The sequence below is a fragment of the Nannospalax galili genome, unplaced genomic scaffold (assembly GCF_000622305.1).
Source record: "Nannospalax galili isolate Female #2095 unplaced genomic scaffold, S.galili_v1.0 scaffold185, whole genome shotgun sequence".
In the NCBI taxonomy this organism is placed as follows: Eukaryota; Metazoa; Chordata; class Mammalia; order Rodentia; family Spalacidae; genus Nannospalax; species Nannospalax galili.
In genome coordinates this window covers 633273-642109 of record NW_008355474.1, presented here as the reverse complement: position 1 = coordinate 642109, position 8837 = coordinate 633273, and the positions used below count along the sequence as shown (strand labels likewise).

At 45.0% G+C, this 8837-nt stretch overlaps 1 protein-coding gene and 1 non-coding gene across 4 annotated transcripts in view; both read right to left on the bottom strand.

Annotated features, from left to right (window-relative positions):
- Blm (BLM RecQ like helicase) overlaps window positions 1–5101 on the bottom strand; it is a 113485-nt gene extending 108384 nt beyond the window's left edge. For all 3 annotated transcript variants that reach the window (XM_008852772.3, XM_029555977.1, XM_029555976.1), the window contains exon 1: window positions 5011–5101. The gene's annotated coding sequence lies outside the window, so the exon portion shown is untranslated. The remainder of the gene's footprint in view (window positions 1–5010) is intronic.
- On the bottom strand, window positions 1167–1219 carry LOC115067643. Its single transcript, XR_003847022.1, has one exon. It is a non-coding gene; the product is annotated as a U7 small nuclear RNA (small nuclear RNA).
- Window positions 5102–8837: the final 3736 nt, after the last annotated feature.

The following is an 8837-nucleotide window of genomic DNA, read 5'->3' as shown; positions in this document are numbered from 1 at the left end:
AAAAAATTTGGGGGCCGGGAAAAAATTTAAAAAAAAAAAAAAACAAAAAAAAAAAAAAAAAAAAAAAAAAAAAAAAAAAAAAAAGTAAAATAGGTAACTGTGGTATAATCACACAATGGAATGTTTTACAGCAGTATAAATAAATTAATAAATTTTACTTTAAACGTACAAAAATTAGCCAAGTATGGTGGCATAGAGGCAGAAGCAGGCGGATCTCTGTGAGTTTAAGGCCAGTCTGGTTTATATAGTGAATTCCAGGCCAGCTGGGGCTACAGGTAGACCTTGCCTCAAAAAGACAAAAACAAAAAAAAAAAAAAAAAACCAACCAAACAAACAAAAATAAAGTACAAAAATTTTAAACTTCAAAAAAATCCCCTATCTGTAATATGAAAGGCTTCTTGATCGTGAGTCAAACAAGACATAATAAAATACATATGGCATATCATTATACTTATAGGTTATAAAACTAGGCCAAACTGGACTGTATTATTAAAGGATACATATGAAATTAGTAAATTATGAAGCCAAGAAAATTACCACAAAAATCAGAATAGGCATTGCCAGCTAAGAAGAGAAAGAGATGAAGGGACACTTTTGGCACCCTGGTCATACTCTAGTTCTTTTTTATTTTTAAATATTTTATTATTTTTATTTTATGTATATGAGTATATTGCTTGCATGTATATAAATGCACCCATGTCATGCAATGCCCATGGAGGTCAGAAGATGGTGTCAGATCCCCTGGAACTGGAGTTATAGATGGTTGTTAGTCGACAAAGGGTGCTGGGAATCAAAACTGGGTACTGTTCAAGAGCAGCCAGTGTTCTTAACTGCCTAGCTATCTCTCCAGTCCCTACCCATCACCCTTTAACAATTATTATGTGTATGAGTGTTTTTGCCTGTACATATGTAAGTGTACCACATGTGTGTAATACCCACAGAGATCAGAAAAGGGCATCAGATCCTCTGGAACTAGTTATGGACGGTTCTTAGCTACCATGTGGGTGCTGGGAATCAAACCTGGGTCCTATGCAAGAGCAGCCAGTGCTTTTAACCACTAAGTCACCTTTCTAGCTCCATACTCTATTTCTTGATCTTACTGATGGACGTATGTAATTATAATTTTATGACCTGTCATTGTATTTACTATTTATACAACAAGTTTTAGGATATTTCCCAAAAGATATACTAGACAAATTCTAAAAAAGATGTAATACTGTGTAATATAAACTATGAGGTGTAATTAAACTTTATAATGCATATAACTATTTATGAATAATGTAATTTGGTAGGGGTCTTTTTGAGACAGGGTTTCCCTGTAGTCCCAGCTGGCTTGGAACTCACTATGTACGCCAGGCTGGTCTTGAACCCACAGAGATCCGCCTGCCTCTGCCTCCCAAGTGCTAAGTGGTGAGATTAAAGGAGTATGCTGCAACATCTGGCTGAATACTATAATTTTAAAAACATGGGGACTGGAGAGATGGCTCAGTGGTTAAGAACACTGGTTGTTCTTGCAGAAGACCCAGGTTCGAATCCCAGCACCCACATGGCAGCTAACAACTCTCCGTAACTCCAGTATGAGGGTATCCAATAGCCTCTTCTGTCCTCCACAGGCACTACATGACACGGGTGCACTTACCTACATGCAGGCAATACACACATACACATAAAATAAAAATATTAAAAAAAATGTTTTAAATTGTGTGTGTATGCACATGTGTTGAGGGCAGAGGCTGATGTTGGAGGTCTTCCTCATTCTCCACCACAGGGTCTCTCAATGAGCCAGGGATTCAACCTATTTGGCTAGATTGGCTAGCCAGAGAGTCCTAGGGATCCACCTATCTTCAGGTCCTCTGTGTTGGAACTACAGACATATGCTACCTCAATCAGCTTTTTATATGGGTTCTGGCAATTCAAACATAGGTGTTCAAGCTTGTGTAGTAAGCCTGTTACCCTGGCTCAAATCTACCTTTTTTTTTTTTTTTTTTTTTTTTAAATGGACAGGGTCTTCTTATAGCTCTGGCTAGACTAGAACCTGCTATGCAGACTAGGCTGATCTAAAACTCACAGAGTTTCTCTACCTGCCTCTGTCTCCTGAGTGTTGGGATTAAATATATGTACAAGTTCTCTGACACAAGTGAGGCATGGCATGAGCACTCCCATGCACACACACACCAATTGTTTTAAATGAAAATAGCTGAAGTAACTAACTAAAAATACTGTATGTGGGTTTATTACAAATGGGTTTCTTTGTTTTTGTTTTTTGACACACAGTCTCTGTAGTTCAAACAGGCTTCAAACTCATCATGTACCTGAGTACCTGAGGAAGACTTTCAATTCCTGATCCTTCTGCTGCACCTATCAAGTGCATGGATTACAAGATAGGCGAAATGGCTGTCTTGTTTGTTTTTGAGGCATGATTTCCATGCAGCTGCCCTCAACTCATCAACCTCCTGTTTTACTCAGTGTTGGGATTATAGTTATGAACTGCCACTTCTGCCAGGAATTTAGATCTTATCCTACAGATACGCAAGACCCTCAGAGGCTTTTAGACACTTAACTCGCCCATATTATTTTGCAAAATAATATGGATCTCACAGCTCTTGAGTTCTCATGTTCTCTTGTAATAAATGTTTTTTAAAAAAATATTTTTATGATTTTTATGTGTATGAGTGTATTGCCTGCATGTAAGTGCACCTGTGTCATGCAATGCCCACAGAGGTCAGAAGAGAATGTCAGATTCCCCTGGAACGGGAATTATGGCTGTTAGTCACCATGTGGGTGTTGGGATTTGAATCTGGGTCCTCTGCAAGAGCAGCCAGTGCTCTTAACTGCTGAGCCATCTCTCCAGTCCCTATGATAAATATATAAATGTTAAAAGACAGAGGAGCTGAGAAGATGACTCCATCAGTAAAGTGCTTGCTGTGCATGCATGTGGATCTGATTTCAAATCCCCAGAACCCACATGGTATGAGGGCTGGAGAAATGACTCAGCAATTAAGAGCAGAGGATCCGGGTTCGGTTCCCAGAACCCCCATGGTGGCTAACACCTACCCTTAACTCCAGTTCCAGGGCAACAGATGCTCTCTTCTGGCCTCTGAAAGTACCAGGCACACAAATGGTATATTTACAGGCATGCAGGCAAAACATTCATACACATAATTTTTTTTTAAAGTTAGGTGTGGTAATGTGCATCTATAATCCCAGCACCAGGAGGCTTGATGGTCAGTCAGCCTAGTTGAAAACAGTTAAGCTCCACGTTCAGTCAGAGACCCTGTCCCCAAAACAAGATGGGGAGCCACTGAGCAACGTATCTGACATTGACCTCTGGCGTGCCCCCCCCACCTGCATGCCTGCACAAACACAAACACGTGCATATCCTCATTCCCCACAAAAGACAAAGGGGAAAATAAAGAAAACAGAATGACACCCATCAACTAAGTTTAAAATGTTATATTCTGGGCCGGAGAGATGGCTCAGCAGTTAAGAACACTCGCTGTTCTTGCCGAAGACCCAAATCCCAGCACCCACATGGCAGCTAACAACGGTCCATAACTTCAGTCCCAGGGGATCAGGCAGCCTGTTCTGACGTCCTGGGGCATTGAACAATATGGGTGCACTTATCTACATGCAGGCAATACATGCATACACACAAAAAAAATTGAAGTTAAAAAAAAACTGTTATATTCTTTTAAAGGTATAAAACATTTTAAAGTTATTTGAAGTAGTTGCGTTGGTGGCACAGGCCTGTAATCTTAGCCCTTGGGAGGTTGAAGCAGGAATATCAAGAGTTCAAGGTCACCCTCAGCTACACAGCAAGTCTAAGGCCAGCCTGGATTACATGAGACAAAACAAAATCCTATTTACTCCCCTCATCTCTGCTCCTCCCCTCTTTTCCACAGGCAATCCCAACTATCCTAAAGTTGGTGCCATTTCCCACCTGAGTGTTCTATTACTACACATCTAACATTAAGGTTTTGGTCTAATTTTTAACCCTTGCCTTCCTCATCAGTAAAACGAAGCCAATAGCTAACTCTCTGAGTTACTGTTAGGATTGCAAATTGGGGACTGGCATTGAAAACGATTTAACACCTAGAAACGTCAATTTCCTCCCAGCAAATTAGAAGCTACTTTCTGACAGAATAACAGCCAGGCTAACAAAATATGGATTCAAGCTGGGTGTGATAATTCACACCTGTCATCCCAGGACTCAGGTAGCTGAGGCAAAGAGTTTCAAGCTCCAGGCTATCCTGGACTAGAGTGGAGACACCCTGTCTTAAAAAACAAAAATACAGCCGGGCGTGGTGGCGCAAGCCTTTAATCTCAGCACTCGGGAGGCAGATAGGTGGATCTCTGTGAGTTCAAGGCTAGCCTGGTCTACATAGTGAGTTCCAGGACAGCTGGGGCTACAGGGAGACCCTGTCTCAAAAAGAGCCCCCCCGAAAAAACACCCATAAAAATACTGGTTCCACTGAATATACTATTCTGCAAACTTCTGCCTCCCTGCTGTTCCATCACTGCAGCACAGCAGTGCTGTTTATTTAGGAGTGTCAGCCTGGTTCAGCTCAGCCAAGAGTGACCTGAGGACAGGTGAGGGATTGTGGGAGAAAGCCTACAGGTGGAGACGGTTAGGCTCACACCCGGTCTCTGGCACCTAATCGCCATCTGCTTTTAAGCCCAGCGACCCGGTCAGCGCTTCGGCTTCTTCACGTCTAAATGAGGACAGTTTCACCTCTGGATAGTAACAATCTCTGCAGTATTTATGTCTACGTGGTCATGTCAACCTCACACAAACCCCGAGATAATGCCTCTCGTGTGACAGGCGAAAGAAAGACTTTGGACTTGGGACGGTGGCGGCTGAGGTTCCAGCCCCGGCCGCCGCACGGTCTGATGTGGGCCCCGGGTCCCCATCTGGGCGCCTGTGCGTCCCTTTTCCCGTCCGGGTTGCCCGTGGAAGACGACGGGGGACCGGCCGAGGCCTTGGGGACAGCCGGTGATCGGCGCACTCACCTCACGCAGAATCGTTCCCAGCCGGGCTGAACCGCAATCCAAACTCCCCGCGTCCTGTAGGCCCTTCCGGAGCCGCGCGCAGCGAGCTTCGCGCCGCAAGGAGGAATGACCTGATTGGCTGAGCCTTGAGAGAACTGACCAATAGCATTTCTCCTAGTGCCTATCCCCGCCCCCTAGCTCCTGGCGCGGGAGAAGCGCACGCTATCTGAAGGGGCGCGTAGTCCCAAAGCCCAATCAGAGTCCAGCAAGCAGGGTCAGATGACTACGGTTAACCACCCGCCCCCCAACACCCCCCCCACCCTCAGCTTCCGGTGCTCCTTGGGCTTTTTGTTTTTTGTGTGTGTGCTTTTATCTTGCGGGAGTATGCACCTGCAGTCCGAACTGAGACAAGATTGGAATTTTCTGCTGTTTGAAGGGAGCAAGGGCTTACTAGTTCATTCAGGCCAGGCGAGGCTAGTGACCCATGCCTTGGATCTAACCGTCTGTGACTTCATGCTGGCCTCTGTCCCACCCCTGCTCCTCTGCTGGAGCCACTGGAAACTGTCATTGAGGGGCCCCTGAAAGTTGTCATTGATGGGAAAACGGGGTCTCAAACTCAGATGCTTCAGGGGATATGCACAGTGCGTGAGCGTGAAGCTTCAGTTGTAGCAGATGATTGCCACCAAGAATGTGGCTCCGCGATAACGGATGTATTCCTTTTTCTGGTTTCTCCTTTTTTTTTTTTTTTTGGTCTTTTTGAGACAGGGTCTCCCTGTAGCCCCAGCTGTCCTGGAACTCACTATGTAGACCAGGCTGGCCTTGAACTCTCAAGAGATCCGCCTGCCTCTGCTTCCCAAGTGCTGGGATTAAAGGCGTGCGCCACCACGCCCGGCTCTTTCCTCTTTTTTAAAGACAAGATCTCACATAGCACAGGATGGCCTCTAATCTTTTACTTGCAGTGTAGTGGGAGATGGCCTGAATTCCTGATCCTCCTGCCTCCACTTCCTGAGTACCTGAATTCAAATGTCATCACCATGCTGGACTCTTTGTGGGGAGGGATGGATCTTTTTAACTCTTTCTCTTCTTACCTTGTGGTACAGCCATATGGAAAACAGTATAGAAGTTTCCGAAGATATTAAAAATAGAGCTACCATATGACCCCGCAATATCTCTTCTGAGAAGCAAAGGAAATTACTGAATTACCTCTTTGAAAAACTATCTGAATTCCCATGTTCACTGCTTCCTTATTCATAAAAGCCACGATTTTTAAAAAAAGCGAAACAAGATGTCTGCTAGGGGGGAGGAATGGAAAAAGAAGTGGCACATATACATAACAGAATATTAGTCAACCCTGAAAAAAGAATCAGATCTCTGCCAGGTGTAGTGGCACTAAACTTTAGTCCCGGCACTCCAGAGGCAGAGGCAAGCAGATCTCTATGAATTCAAAGCCAGCCTGGTCTCCATGGTGAGTTCCAGGCCAGGTGGGCCCACAGGGAGACCTTGTCTCAAAAAGACAAAAAAAAAAAAAAAAAAAAAAAAAAGATCTTGCCATTTACCACAATATGGATGAGCTTGGGGGACATTATGCTAAGTGAAACAAGGCAGACACAGAAAATTATTAAAATTACTGCATGTTTTTATATGTGGAATCTTTACAAAATTTAGTATTCAGATCTAGAGAGAGCTGGAAAGATGTAGGTCAGAGGAGACAGTGTTGCAGATACATGGGATGAAGTTATCCAGAGTTGAACTGATGGAATCAAATCAAAGCCCCCAAGACAAAAACCACAAGTGGCAGCTATGTGCCAAGCAGATGATTTCAGGCTATATTCTGGGAAACTGTACAAGGAAGTAAAAGGAAAATAATTCTAACTGTAGAGAAGAAAAGATGACCTTTTCATGCTTCTCTAAGCTGGAAGAATACCTGAAAAATCCCCCTCCCACTTCTGCTGTAGCCAAGGACTTCTGCTGTGACCTGAATACTAGCCCCCTCCCACTACTGTTTGTGGTTTCTGTCTATATAACCAAGCTTCTAAGCTGAATCTGGACTTCCCCTTTTGATCAAGGTGGAAGGCCATCTATAGACGAAATAATAAATCCTCATGTTATTGCATCTACTGGTTTGAGGACTGAGTTATTGGGGTGCGTCCTCCCTAGAAAGTAGGGTACCCCAGTCTCGGGGGGGGGAGTCCTACATTTGGGGGCTCGTCCGGGATTCGGTCGCCCCCAGACCCATTTCCTCAGATGAGCAGGAGGTAAGATTTGTCTTGTGGTTTGTCTTGATCTTAATGTCTGTCAGTCATTTCCTGCTCTGGGAACGTTCTGTCTGAACATTTGTGCCTGTACAGGACCTATAAGTCTGTATTCTGGGAACCAAGGGGAGTGGCAGACGTGCCCAGAGACCCCAGGTTCCAGCATTCTGGCCCTAGTGACCAGAGTGATCTGAAGTGAGGAAGATAGTGTCCTCACCTCGGGAGAAGGGAGATTGGCTTGGCTACTCCCCTCCCGATCTGTACTTTCAGCTTTGAGTCAGAGAGCGCGCCGAGGATTTTTGTTGTCTATCTATATCTGTATTTGGGGATCCTGAAAGTAAGAATGGTGAGAGCTGTGCGTGTCTGGGTGTAAGAAGGACCGGTCCACTTGAATGTGATATAGCATGGCGTGTGTGTACTTGATAGTGTATTAGTATCTTATAAGGGGAAGGTCTGGTTTTGTATTTTTCTCTACACTCTCTATTTTAAGCCTTCTCTGTTTCTCTTTTATTCTTGGTCCAAGTCTTCACGAGGGACCGTTAAAGGCGAAGGAGCAATTGAGGTTTTCTGGTCAGGGGGGCACGGGTCGAGCAAATAAGAGCCATAGGGCACTCGCCGCTAAAAGACTCCCATGGAAGGATAAGGGGGTCCCAGGCGTGAATCCCAGATAAATTCACGTCCCCCGCAGAAGAAAAACTGGGCAACGTTAGGTACTTGTTCATAAGCACACCCACTGGTCATTATTATTTGGAGTGGCATATTCTCATTTTCTTTCTTTCCTTCTTACTCTCCCCCTCTCCTGTCTGTGACCTCCACTATGGGTCAATTGCTAACTACCCCTTTAAGCTTAACTCTGGAACACTAAAAGGAGGTCGTGGAGAGGGCCCACAACTTATCATTGGAGGTCCAGAAGAAGAAGTGGCAGAATCTCTGTTCCTCTGTATGGCCCTCTTTTGAAAAAGGATGGCCAAGGGATGGGACTTTTGACCTTGCTACTATCTTGCAGGTTAAGGAATACATTTTCCACCCAAGACCACACGGACATCCAGACCAGGTGGCCTACATAGTCACCTGGGAAGACTTGGCTCGGAACCCCACACCTTGGGCATGACCGTTCTTACCTCCTCGGGGAACCGGAGAGAATGATCAAGGACCCCCTATCCCTTCTGCTCCCCTAAGTCTCACTTCCTCCCTCCTGGCCCTTCAGTCCTCCTCTGAGAAGAAGCAGAAACCAGTCCTCCCCGAGGACCAAGCTTCCCTAACCCTTCTTGATCCCCCACCTCCCTATCCTCCTGCACAGACACCTCTACCTCAAGAACTATCTCATCCATCTCCTGATTCTACTGAACCTGATCACTCCTCCCCACCATCTAGTAGACTTCGCCTGAGAAGAGATAGAGGGGGTCCCTCTGATGGAACTGGGACTGCCCAGGTTTTTCCTCTGCGAACTGTAGGGGATCAGATCCAGTATTGGCCTTTTTCAGCCTCTGACTTGTATAATTGGAAAACTCATAACCCCTCTTTTTCTCAGGACCCTCAGGCTTTAACTGCTTTAATTGAGTCTATTCTTCTTACCCACCAACCCACTTGGGAAGA